Raw genomic sequence first — 15,653 nt, forward strand, 5'->3', positions numbered from 1 at the left:
TTTACACTGTAAGATAACAACATCAATGTTGATTTAAATTGACCAATAAGTCGTGTTTGCAATGTCGAAGACTGTGGATGATATTGAGTTAGTGACTTGCCTCCTTTACAAGTGTAAAAGATTGCAATATTCTAAGATAAGGAAATGATGAAGAATCTAATTAGAAGGTTGGAAACAGAGATATGTGCTTCGGTTCCCCTGTACAGCAAACCCATTCCTACGCATATTTTGGGGTGATTTATTGCATAATTATTATGTATAAGAAAATAGTGTGAACTGTAATTTATGAAAGAATGATGCAGGATACAGGCTACACGGTAGAATTAGTTTTAGTATTAGAGATTTGTCTTTATAATGACTTAGAATCCCAAGGTTACAGATTTGATCAGTAGTGGCATGTAACACCAAGGGCAAAGATAGGTCAGCTTTGAGAAAGCCTTCTCGCATAGGTAGATAGCTAGGATTTTTCAACTGGTTTATTTGTCCCAATTGTGCGTTTTCAAGACAAACTTAAGACGACAATGTTAAACTGGTTTAACGACCGACGGCGTTTTTAAACCTTGAATTAAACTTAAGCACCCGAACGGCATATAACACCTGAGTGTCCAAAAGGTTGACAATCGATCATGACTTGGTAGCTCATTTGTCCCCACCTCACACTCCAAAAAGGTCTAATCATCCATTAGTTGATCGGTCCATTTAATTATTCAATGTTCCAGTAGGCTATATACCATCTCCGTTTATCTACAGGTTTGTTATTAATTGTAGATGATATTTTACCACTAAGTATGTTACCCCTGAGGAATCTGATGGCTGATTTGAACACAGATGTCACACAGACATGATATTTTCAAGCTAATTTTCATCGTGGAGGAAATTGTTTTCACGTTTTTTTTACAGTTGATTTCTGCGGCTGTTGTGACAAAATTCTCCCCAGGCATGCCACAGCAAAGAGAATCCTTGGACTAATTTTATTTGTGGCTGAAATGGACTTTATGCAACTTTTATGAACTTTGAATTATTGGATTAACATCAAACGATGTTACGGTACTTGATAGTCATGTTGTAATTGCACCGAGTAATGTCCCATAATGGTCATATCATGTGAACATAGCGTCTAATTTGATTGGCTGTTAATTTGCAGAAATGAGAATTACATGCATGCGCAGTGAGTATTAAGCGTGAACATGGCAAACCTCTCAAATACCAAAGTGGTTTGAATTGGATGGCAAATGCATCAAAATAAGTGATATGACAAGAGGCAAATTGAATTTTAGCTTTGAACCTAAAGCCGAAAAGAAAAATGTCTGTTTCGTTTTATCTCAGCATGATGCGATTCAATTTGACGTCATTAAGAGCCAGTGTTCGCGATGTTTATGAATTTATAACTGTCTATGACAGACTGCTGTTCTTGATCACCAAAAGATAAAAAAAACCATAAACATATTCATATGTCGTGACGTGTTTCAATTATAGACGGTTGATTATAAACACAGGACTTGTACCTAACCGGAAAACGAAATGTTAGCATCGATATATTTATCCCCACGCTTTTAGTAAAGGCTTTTGATTCTACTTTAGTTGATAAATCATTCATTTTCATAAAATGACATAAACGTTAGAACAAACTGTATAAGGAAACTCATTATGTTATTCAAATGGTAATTGCGGTATGTATTTGCAATAGTCTCGCGTCACCAGCCCGCTAAACCAACAGTATTGTGGCCTGGTAGGAGTCATAAGAATTGATTATGCGAAATACAAGACTATGATTCTAATATACCGATGTTCGTAACTGATAAATGTTTAGGCCATTTAGCTCTGAATACAATTGCGTTGTATATAAAGGTAATTCTGAGAATAACGTAGGGTAATTTTGCGTACATGTGCAATGCGGACGAGCATAGCGGCACTTCCGCTACCCTTCTTCCATTTCCAACAGCCAGTGAATCTTTTGCTACATTGGATGATATTTGTTATCCTTATAGCAACACATACTTTGAACCACCTACTCGAACTGGGCAATTTAGATGCCAAGTATAATGCTTTCTTCTTTATTTGCTATTTTATTTGACATGTAATACTATTAAGTTATGAGAACAGCTTATATTCTAATATATATTTACATGATGCAATCTAGCTGACGTGGCTTATTTAACCGTGCGTATGTTGGAAATTTTGTATAATTATGCATGTGCCATGTGTAAGTCAATAGGTCAATAGTTATATAATATATGTATTTTAATTTCTCATGTTATAATAGTTAGCCCTATTTAAACATACATTATGAAAGAGCTAAATCTGCCTATTGCAGGTCTTTTTTAGGCCTGAAATGTTTTCTAAATTAATAATTAGACATTAATTAACTGATTCAGGCCATAATCAACCCTCGATGGCATCGGATTTCTTCGATATTAAATTAGAACGGTTCAGCCATATTTTGATTTAATCTAAAAAAGGAGCGAGACTTAGCTTCGAACAACCAGTACGGTGGTTGAAATTATTGCACACATCTTATCAACCTTAAAAGGCTAATATCTTCGCTCGCAATAGAGTAATTTGAATGAAATTTTCAAATTATTCATTTTACTTTATCTATTTTCGAACTATTATAGCAAGAATGGCTAGTTCTTTATCTAAATTTTACATAATGTATCTTTAAATACATGTAAAGAAATATTACTGTTTTCATTTAGGTGTGTGTGTGGGGGGGGGGGGTGTATCCATTAGTTTTTGACTTCATATAAATCCAACCCGAAGTTCGGCAATTGATGACCTTGACATTCATACTGACCATTTAAATTGAGCGGTAATTTAGTCTGTACGTATTGTGTAGTGCCATTGGATAATGTCATCAATTTGCATAATATTTTGAAGTCTTTATTTATTTAAATGTTGCGCCTCGTGCAGCCATAATTTAATAATTTGATGAAAAGCATCGAAATGGAAATGTATTGAATATGTTTAATTAAAAGCTATAGCTTGTTGTTCATTTGTATTAACTTGTAAAACTGGGCTGATTTTCCCTGTGTTGATACCCAAACCAGTAGCTATGTCTTCAGAAATGATACCCCAACTATCTTTCACTTTGGTATTTATAGGTGTACTGATACTTGGATAGTATTTTCTTTCCAGAACATTGCTAAATCAAATAAATGCTTAAAACGTAAAACGTGACATTGTAACTTAAACGAAAGGTGTCATAGTCTTTGCGTCTAGAAAGTGACATCACATCTACAACGAAGCATGCTATCTGTAAAAGAACAGAACATTGCATACATTTAGAGTACGGTGTTACAAGAACAAGAATGTGGCATTAGATTTAGAACGCGACGTTACATCCAGGCCATGACAATCCACGAAGAACGAAAGGTTACATCAAGAAGGAGAAGTTACATCTAAACACACGATCTCTACCATAATGTATTATATCAGATTCGGAGACTAACCTACGTTTATTTTCTATGGTCAAGAGTAGAAAAATAAATCTTTGCAATAACGCTTCGGTTTATTCTTCATTGAATTTGTTCTGTTAAAGGCAGCACTAAGCTGGGAACCATGTTTTAACAATCCCGAGATCCTTCTATGACAATACCGGGATTACAACCCGGGACAAACAACAATTTAACAATATGATGTTAAATATCTAAAATATTGGCTGATGTTTTCGGGGTATAATTAGCAAAGATATTATGGCTACTTAATTTGTTTCCATAATAGCAATATATTTGCTTTTCGTATAATTTTGATATGTTGCCATACAGAGAGAAAAAATGTTAATCGATGTTTTAATTGTTATTGGCAGACAGCAGTTTCATTAGAATTATAGATATAATATTAGATTTTCTTATTAGTATGTTGCAGAAAACACAAATTTGATTAATCTCGATAAATTGTTGGAACCTTTTGGAGAATGAAATCCATGTCTAAGCTGTATCTTTGCCTAGTTGTAGTAACGGGTGGTTGAAACGATGGTGAAAATATAAATAGTCTTGTAACGTATTAATTGCTGACAGTTCTATACTACAGTGTATTTGGATGCAATATGCAAATGAATTGTAATAGTTTTGTTAGCAAATTATAATTAAATGTTTTAGATACAAAGTAAAACTGAACTGTGCATTATTATACTATGTTTAAGATAAAACCTGATATTGTACAAACGAACACTACTCTGGCATACTTGTTGCCACACTGATCAACAGTGAATAGGCCGCTACAATCACTGATAAGGATGACATCGATGCGACTTAATGAGCCCTAAATATTAACTTTTTTTCCTCCGACGAATTAAATTCTAAAACATTTTTTTATGTATCAGAAAAATAAATAAATTATTTCCTATTCAGTGTAATTAGGTATTAAAATGAATAAAAGGCCCCATTCTGCCCGAACCAGTAACGTCTTGTGTAAACAATGCACGCGTCATTGAGCCAATGATTGACGCCGCGTGATGTGAAGGCACGAGTTGAAGGCAGTCATCTTTTACAGAGATATTAGAAGACTTTCGTAATTTTCTGTAAAACAGATTGACTTGTTGCCTTATGAATATTATGTATTTTAATTGGAAATGAAATGTTTATATTATTTTGGAAAAGCTGTACATGTATTTAAAAGGTGAATCTATTGTTGTTCAGATTCAGACCAGACTGATCAATATAATACAGTAGTAGGTTAGTCAATGAATGTATGTTATAAAACCACCCTCATGCCACTTCCGAATATATAAAACTACTTCCGGTGGTGGAATTAAAAAAGGGTTACTGTAAAGCATCATAATAATTTATGCGGGTTTATGTCAATGTTTGAATTTTTAGACCATGATGGCCTATGGATATTTAAGAATCATTTGAAACCGACAAAACTATCGGTCTAAAAACTCTAGCTGTAGAGGCAAATGATTTAATTTCTGTTGATAATGGACCATCGTCTCTGCTAATTTCTTTTTTGCTGACGTGATTCATCAGCTACGTTTCAAGGTGAGATATTCAATCGATAGCCACTTGGGCTACAGAAGATACAAAAGATGAAAGTTGCATGGTATAATGTCTACAGATCTTCCTGCAAACACGCAACTCACCTCACCTCACCCCTTCTTTCAATTAGGACTACTTCATACGTACGTACACGAGATTCCCAGATGGACCATTAGTTGACAGTACTCAACAACGAAATTAGTAAAAAAAAAAAAAAAATATTCTGCCCTATTACGTGGACAAATTTCTAACATTCCCTTGTCGTTTCCTATTTTAATTTAATACTTTGTGACTCTTTGGCAACAAAAAAAGTTTTGTTTATTATAATAGAGACTAGTTTGGCTGATGCACATTGCCACAATTAAAATTACTTCTTTATTTCGTTCCCGTTTTGGTTAGCATGGAGATCTAACAACTTATTTACCAAATAGCTGTTCTCCTTGAAGTATATGTTTAGATAATGTAATTGTTTAAAATCATTCTTGCCAAAGCGTCTGTTCATTGGCTAGATGAAAGGTCGGGGACGTTGTTTAGAGCCATAGAATTTCCTTCAATCTGATTACAACACAGACCCTATTTCGTTTCGTTTTTTATATAGTTAAAAATTTCGTTTTACTTGTCTTTACTACACTGAGATCTAGAAGAGTTGTTATATAACCCACGTTCTGGATGATGTGAGGGATAAGTCAATGAAACGGTTTGTTACGGCGAGTTTTTGGAGTGAGGTGCACGGAACTTTGGGTAAACCACTAGTAACGTCAACGCTGATTGATTAATCAATGTCTGACGCGGCCTTCCACTACAACTGGTCAGAGCTTCATGTAGTTTAGGCCATCGAAAGTATAAAAAAACGAAACGAAATAAAGATCTGTATTTTAATCAAATTGAATTTCCTAAGACTTATTTGCGAATTGACTCATTTAATTCCAAACAACATAAATAATGATAAACTTCAAATGATAATAGCATACATCTGTGCTGGTCAGAAGTACAAAAAAAAGGAGTCAATTCTGGTTTAGTCTGGGAAAATTCCATGGCATGTTGTTCTGTTAGCAGCACATTTAGCTGTTCTGCTTGCACAATATGTATAAAATGCCACGTCTACAGCAGTTTTCCTCGCTTAAAGGTGTGCCGTTTGTTAGATCCCCATTCATTCTCTCTTGAATACTGTTTTGAACTGACATTGTGTTGGTAATGTATTCCTTGTCCTCTATCAGTCGACCGTATGAACACAGACATTAGATATTATCATATCGTACATGAATAAAATTCGCAGATCGTTCCCTATATGATAGAGCAATAAACCGCCTCCACCCACCATAAGAATTAATAGACTAAGCATATTATCAAAGGGAAGGCTTAGATATGTTATATAAGGTGAATATAATTATGCGAATAACACTGTGACAATGTCAAACTACATTATAGGCTACGCAACATTTATATAATTTACGCAATATCACGAGGAAATATGGATCTCGGGCGTTAACCAATCAACTTCCAATAAATTAGACCCAACCCCACCCTCCCCAAAGCAACCACTGCCTGAAATCCTCTGTATCCAGAATCCATGTTTTAGGATAACACCAAGGTTTGCATTACCAACTGCGTTGTCAACCAGTTTCTATTATGAAATGATATTTCTTTTTGTTATCTAGTCCGAATAATTGTACAAATACGTACAATTTTAGTTTAAAATGTATGTCAGTGGGGTTTTCCATGGTGTTATCCTATAAACCCTTCATTAGTATAAGGACTAAACCTACTTCATTTGGGTTAAACTTAAAATGGTCAATTCATTGGGTTTTAATTTTGTTGAATTGTTTTGTGGGATGACAATTTTACGTCTATAGATAAAGCCAGTATTGTGATATAACCCACAGTAAGCCAAAATTTAAACCAAATTTAGTAAACATGCAGACTTTCGCCTTCGAAACAAAAATTTAATCGTACAGAACTTTGTTCAGTGTTAATTGAATTAACATATCACATAAACCCAAAAGAATATTTATTTTGACCTAAATCAATGAGGTTTAGCACCCTTAAGGCCATCTTTAATCACGGGCCCCCATTACAAAATTTAGAGTACAAAACAACCAATCTATTGTACATGTACAATATCTGCTATGTTAAAGAAACACGTGCTATAACTCCACATAATATAATAATTCATCAATTTTCTACATGGTTGAATTTATGCCAAAATATCCAATGAATCTCTATTGAATATAACAATTTAATTGAACGTTTTCGGCAAATTAATCACAAAAACCATTGAAATATGACTCAGTTGCGTTCAGCCTTAGCTAATTTGAGACTATATTCGCAGTAATAGCAACGTGAATCTTTAAATGTTGAGAAATATTTTCTTAATATTCTAACAATGCAGAATTTGATATATATATAATAAAAATGAAAAATATTTTTATGTAACATCCTTTTTATTTTATGTATGCTAAAAATATATCTTTCAAAAATACAAAAACATATAATACAATAAAATCATCAGTAATTTTAAGAGCTGTGAGCCTTACCATAAATATCTAATCGAAATTAATATTTAAATAAATGTGGAAAGAAAACTACACGATTTAAATTTTTACATATCTTTCCTTTTTAAATGCATACTATTAATAAAAGCGTTAAGGTTTAACCCTTTGTGTACCGACTGTTATTATGAAAACGAATTCAGTCGCTATGAATAATATGTTAATTTATTGAATAAAAATCTCAGTATAATAGTATGTATTTACACGTGGCACGCTGTTAAATTGTTATGCTAGTAGTATAAATAGTTTTACATGCTCAAATTTTATTTCTAAAAATGTGTTACGTTATATTGTGATGAAATAAATAAAATAAAGAGTCACCTAAATATGCCATAAATTATAATTCAAATACATACGTTGGTTGAATAAAATTTTGTATACTTTGCGCATTTATCATTATTTTCTTTAAAAAATATTTTATACATAAAAAAAAGACGCGGTGTACATTAATGTTTTTTTTTTTTTTTTTTTGTGTGTGTGTAATATAAAATATGATAATGGTAATTAATGGTTCATGACTCATAACTTTATTAGACGTTAATCAGTTTAGTTGATTAGCAATTCATCATAACTCGTCAAAATGACTGATAGTAATTGATAATTTCATAATTTGGATCTACTCATTCTTGTTACGAAAACAATTCCTGGCACTTACCTTTTAATTCGATTATAATTTTATATGAGCGAGGATATTGCATCAGTCTCCTCTCCACCGTTGAATCATCATTGTACAAGGATTGCCTCCACCACCATTATTGTAGAGCATAGTCACCATTTTTGCCTTTGGTAACCTAGCTTTATGATGTTTCTAGTTCAATCATACAGCTAGATAACCAAAGACAAAAACAGAGCCATCACATCCTTTCTCCTTTCATCTTACTGCCCGTCAGTTACAATGATATATAGGTATTGGGTATGTCAAGATACAGCTGTACGAATCACTGATATACACATGTATGTATATATATACATGTATGAATGATGAGCCGTGTATAGTTGAATACAGAGCCTCTCTTTTCCCAATCGACGATATCGAAAATTTGCAGACGTGATCGTGATTTTTTTTTCCCTCCAATTTTGGCGCCAAAATTCCACATATCTGTTAAAATATATGAAGCTGATGTTTAGAAGTGAGGTAGCACCAGTGTCCTATTACCATTACCTTCAGCAATGGTGTGTCACCTGTCGCCCCTGGCCAATTAGCCAATCAAATGACCGTTGTTTCTATTACTAGTTCCTTTGGACAGGTATCCAACGATCGACGTGTTTGCATGTTGCCGTGGCGACCGCGATCCACCAGGAAGAAGAATTATAATTTTTGTCCTCCAAATATTTTAGCAAAGATGTCCAAAATCCACAAGGTAATCCCTTTCCTTGATCAAAACCACGTGCTTTCCACCATACATCCGGATGTCTGTAAGCAACAAAAACAGATGAGGTAAGAAGAATGTTGAAAAGTACATATTGTAAAATTCAGAAATCGACAAACAATATCCCAGTGGTAATGAGTTTACGAGATGAGAACTATGGCGGGAAGCTGCATATGTAAAATAAATCATAAATATGAGCTCGCCAGCCGGTGAGCTAGTCATAAACCGAATGGAAAATTCACCATTTACCATATCCACTGGTTACATACAGCCATGTTGATAAAAACAACCCAAACGTCGGTATTGTGCACAAACAAACAAGCTTACACACTCAAATATTCCTTAAATAATTTCAAATTTCACTGTTTACATGTACTAAGATAAAATGTTGAAATCGTTTTGAGGTAGAAGTCGGTTTTCTTTGACGATACGCGAGCTGATGTTGTGTACGACCGGCATATCGTATCATATACCTCCTACTGCCAATATCTCATATCGACCGGTACACTATGACCCAAATATTAAAACGCGATACGCTACACTGATCAGACGCCATTCGACAGTTTTTCACTGAATAACAGCTCAACAAAATAACTTTTCATATATCCTACACCATCTATCATACGACACATTTCACTACTAAATCATATACTGATCATCCAGTCAAACGGTCAACCAGGTAGATGGACAAATGCCGACGACTATACCGGTCAATTTGCAAAATGGAATATTTGTTAATGCCACGCTGCAGATACTATTGGTGTGAAATAGGATATACCGGTGAAATATGGTTATCAATCTAAAATGTAACACGATACATAATTACAGTCGAGAATAATTATTCCGTATATTTTAATAGAATGTTAGTTTCCAAAAAATCTTGTTTAAAATACAGAACCACAAATCATGCATGCACAGAATTCTTAGATGAGAAATTAAAATTAAAAACACATTAAACAGCATTTCAATGAGAAACTAATCACATGTAACACGGCAAGATAAAAGAAAATGGGCGGGCTTTCCTCTAATTAATATTCATAAAATTTGAAAGACGCGAGATTGAGGATATTCACGCAATTTGTTTTATGCAGTATCGATTGGTGAGTTGAATGACGTCGGCACAATTTCTAGATTTTATCTATATAATGGTTTTTATTATCATACTTCCTTATAGGTAAAAAAATAACTAAATTTCACCATTCTGGGACGAGATCGACTAAATGTATAGTTCCAAATCACCTGGTTGACTTTGCTGAAGGCGGCTCATCCATAGCACATATATTTATGGCCATACTGAATGATGGCTGAATGGACCATCTTAACAGTGTTTAAAAAAGGCGAAGTGAATTATATCCGAGCAACAACAAAACAGTCCACCGAGGGACAATACCCTTTCCAAAGTTACCCATCCGTTATAGAAATTCCTCCTATTTTTCGCCCCATAAAAGCCATACAGACTATCCACCATACAAATTCAACGAAACTAAATTTCACAAGCCTAAATTACCCCGGCCCTTTTGATGTCGAAGCACAGATGTTATACAAATTTAGTTAATGTTAAAAGCAGACGAATATCGCATGAATTAAAATATGGACTCTTTAGTAGCCCATCTTTTTGGTTCTTTGGTGCAAAATGCATACCAGATAAATACTTGTAAGATAACGTTCATCTTTAGTTTGGTACTTTCATTTTGTTGAATAATATAGCTGGTCGTGGATGTGGGGTTAAGTAACCAGTATCGGCTCTTGATCTGTTAAAATATATCGTTGTTGTTTCTTTAGCTACAATAAGCTACGAAAAATAACAGAAGTGAAAGGTGCTGGGGGCAAGTAATCTGAGCCTCATATTAACCCTTTAACACCCCCTTGTTTACTCAATCAACTATCAATTTCTATGTAAAGACTTAAATATGAGTTTTAGTAAATATGACTTTGTTATTTAAGTAAACTGAAATCAAGTACTATAGGAATCAGGTGTGATATTACAATATAATTACAGTATACTATATAACAGATAAAGGTAAATGTAATACATATACAAAAATCTATATAATACATATATATTAATTGATTTCTACTAAAATAATAAAATAGTATTTCTTGATTTTTTAAAACTTATTATATTTAGTCGAAATATGTCAAAACATTCTGTCATTTTTTCAGTCTTTATTTGTTCGTGTTAGTAAAATACTATCAACTTACAAAGAAAACCAAAAAAAAACCAAAACAAATTATCAGAAAGATAAGCAAAGAATAAAGGAAAATATGGTGCCTAAATATACAAACAAATAAATGAAAATGGTGCAAATATATAATAAAAAAAAAATAAAAAAAAATAATTGTATTGGTAAACAGTTGAACTTTAGTTCACCTTATATGCGTTTAAAAGCACGAAAGGGGGGAATATGTGTATGGTTTATTTTTTTCGCTTCCCACTCGCTCTCTTTCTATCTTCATTCGTCAGTTTAAAATTACGGCCAAATGTGACGGAGTGCACCGAAGGTTTGTAGGCAATCAGCGGGAGATTAGCGTTGACACAGTAATTGTGAAGCTCAATTTTCAATCCTGTTTCTACATCGTTTGAAGGCAGCAGTCCAAGTACAGATATGATATTAAAAACCCACATACTTCATAAGTAATATATTAATAGATAGAGAAGAAACGAGTACCACTCCAATCTACGCAGCTGGTAAAATGAAATAGAAATATAAAAATAAATTGAAAACAGAAACTTTATGAGTTTTCTCTAAATTTACGTTATAAGAATTACGACCGTTATTTTTAACATAGTATAATATACAAATACAGCGAGAAGAGATTTATTTATTTCTTTTTTTTTTTTTGCGAAATCGTTCAACATTCCAAAAATATATATCTGTCATTTGTTCTTAAAGAGGTCATTTTTAAAACTGCCAAAATGTCCCCATTCCAAATCCGTTTTTTTCTCTGGAACACGCCTTACTTATGGGAATAATTCCAAATCCGTTTTTTTCTCTGGAACACGCCTTACTTATGGGTCTAAAGTATTATGAATATAAACCTACATCATGTGCATCTATATAAAATGGGTTGGTTCGTGGTAATTTTATTCTTGTCAAACATGTTGAACATCTAAGTAGCCCAATAGTTGAATAATATACATTAATTATTTATTAATATATACACATGTATGTAAAATGATGAAACACATTTCATAAATTAATGATATTTCGGAAAAGATTATAAACGATAATTAATTATGCTGAAATACTTTTAGATTTATTGAATATTAATATATTTGTAGCGATATGACATTTAAATTCCAAATCATTATATTAGTAAAGAATATTATCCGTATTCCTACGATTGGTTCTTTCGGTACAGCGATAAACGATATGCTAATGTCAATTTAGCTCCATGAAAATTTATCCATGCTAATTTTCTATCATGTATTCATGTACTTCGGTGCAAGCTATATCTCAAACCCAGGAAATTTGTACCTAGAGACCCCTATAGCGAAATGGAATATTTATGAGAATTTTATGAGATATATGTATTCTATAATGATGTTGGTATTGACAGCTGATAATTTAAGTGCAAGAATAAAATAGTGAGAATCATTTTATTTACTAAAAAAAAGAAACCATTTTTTATATATATTTTTATACCTGACAATTTCACTATGAATAAACAATTTAAAGGGATCTTAATGTTCATTTTCAGTGTTATTAACTTAAAGGCAATACAACTTATTGTGATATATCTTTTTTATGTATAATATTTATTTGGGGTTTATAACTAGTGATGTATAAAATCTACATTTAACATGAACTTTTTTAATTTAGATAAATAAATTTAATTATACACAATAACTAATAAAATATCTATTAATCAACAAACTTTATCGGTGTATATCACTTTTTTTCTTGAAATTGTGCAAATGTATATTAAAGTTATCCTTTTCAACATAAAATAGTCTAATATTATATCCTCACACACTACATGTAAATTGAGCCATGTCCCAATTAGTCCATGGAGCGATCGAAATGTACCATGAACATATGTTTTGTATAAAATGTATTAGCTAAAGTACAAATTAAAATATGAAACATATTTCCCTGTGTGGTTTCTACGTTAATTTCCTTAAAGTTATTTAGGTTTATCTACATTTCTGTCTTTGCCTATATTACACACTTTCGTAGCTACAGTATTAATACATCACAGAATCGAATTTAAGTTTTTCTTTTAATATTGACAACATTATTTTGAAAACAAAAATGACTTAGTTATAATGAGTGTCGGCTTACTGAGAAAAGGGTTGAGAACGGGTTTTGAAAGCCATTCAATCTGAGCGGTTCCACAAACATATCAAAAAAAAGAGCAGACAATGCTACACCGACGTTACTATGAAGTGCTACAATCAGTTAACTAAGGAACCTCCCGAAAATATGTTTAGAAGGAAAGGTACTACAGAATTACTAGTAGAAAAGGTACTACAGAATTAAAACTCCGGGTAATATAATGGTAAATTTGACTTTACAAATATATATTTTCGTTTCAAAGAAGATATTCAAATTAACACTACTCCACTAATTTAAGAGCGGGCAGGAAATGGAATACATTTCTCAAGGTCAAAACTAAAAGTAACACATTTTGGAAAAAAAAATGGCTATGCTTCATTCTAATAAGGATCATGCCCAATTCTGTTTCATCAAAACACATGTTGGTTAACAATAGATTGTTTTGTGTATGCTATCATATAAAATTTACATAATCAATATTCATAAAGCTTGATAATTGATAACATACACCAATACTAAATTAAGCATACACTCGTTACAGGACAACCCATGAATAAACATAGTATATTGAATTATATCTATATGGTAAATAACGCTTCTCCCAGTACTAACGTATAATGTAATATGGCAGATGTACGCTATATTAAAATATATATTATATATCTATGTCGGCGTTTCTTTCATCTTGGGACATGCTGATTTCATTAGGGTATCTACCAATGGTTTAATTTATGGGTACTCTAACATTTCTAATAATAGATTTATGCCAGTATCTGCTACTTAGCAACACCGATGATTTAGTTACCATCTTAGAGTAATTAACCATAATATATACAAGACTAATTATACAGACATAGGCCAAAACAAATATGAATATAGTTCTAGATATTAAAACAGGTAATATTATAACGTGGCTAATTAACATTAGTTCTGAAAAAAAAAACCTCAAATGAATTAATTTTGCCTAAGATTATAATTTCTGCACCTGATGAGCTATGCTGGTTTGGGGTTTTTTTTTGTTATCAAACGAAACTATGTTATTTACTCAATAAAATAAATACATTAAGAGCTGATTCGAATTTCGTGTTTCTCTAATAAAACTTTCTAATTAATGAAATGGAATAAATTAGTAATATTATGCTTATATAATATTAATAACTATAATATGCCTAATGCAAATATATCAAATAATATTATAGTTTTTTCAATGGAATAGGTATTTAAAAAATCTGCGCTTCGCTCCGCGCCTATAAAATGTGTCCTTTAGGCTTGTATTTTAATATATGTGTTTCTAAGAAGAAAATTATAATCATTTTTACATAAATAAGTTATTTAATATTTAACAATATTCATAATACCACCACGTAAATATTTATCAAAACCTGGGCATTCTCAAAGGAAGTTTAAAGACTCTGAAGGAAGCAGTAACTATAAAAATGATCGTCTGCTAACTTCAAAGTTCTACTCAGCGGTAGTTGAAATTACGACAGCGATGAAAGATCAGCGATATTACCAAAGGATGTTTTAATGGGCTAAGCGATTTAAGATTACAGAAAACTAAGAAAAAAGTACTGTCGAATCATCTTCTAAAATAATCATGTTACAAGACACGTCAGTCGTTGTGACTTATTAACCAAGGACTGTATAGTAGCGGTAATTGGATTGGACAGAATAAAGAGAAATGGGATGTTCCTTTAAGAGGAGGGGGTTATCGTCCAAGGTTATAATTACACTAATAAGGGATCTAAAGGTTTATAGTTAAAGGCCTTAGAAAGTCATCTGCCCAGGTTGCAGTTAAATTGACATGTTTAGAAAGTGAGTAGTTGTTAGTAGTTGACAGAAGTCAGATGGGGAAAGAAGAGGAGTAAAGACGACATCAAGCGGTTTGTAAACTAGAGTGTCAAATAACGCGACACAATATTTGAAGTAAACGTCATTCACCAAACCAGAGCTTTTGTCGTACGTTTATTATTATCAACCGGGTCTGGGTATGTCACGCAGTGTTATTGGGTGCATTTTTGATGACACAAAATATCACTATGTAAAATCAGCACCACTTACAAGTTTAGAGACCAATAAACATTTCTGTTGTTTATTTATTTAAATGCCCCAGTGTAACTCGAAACGGTAGGTTTGTATGTTTTCAAACTCAGTCTTGACATTGATTGGTCGATCAGATTGTCAATAGTAGGCGTTTGTCTGAACTAGTTTTATATTCAGAAACATTAGCACATCATAATAAAAACACAGATTAACTTCTGGATTACACCGAAGAATCGAATTGAGTGTTCGCGCAAAACTAAGGAAGCCATTATGGACCAAATATTGAAACTTATTATCCCCCAGATAATATAATTGAGAAATGCATTACGTAACAAGACGTTATTAAATAAAAATCGAGAAATACTAAAAGAAACACTAAAAGAAATACAACAATAGAATAGTTTGCGTACGTTGAATAGAACACCCTTATGACCC

Source organism: Patella vulgata, chromosome 4 (assembly GCF_932274485.2).
Source record: "Patella vulgata chromosome 4, xgPatVulg1.2, whole genome shotgun sequence".
NCBI classification, from domain to species: Eukaryota; Metazoa; Mollusca; class Gastropoda; family Patellidae; genus Patella; species Patella vulgata.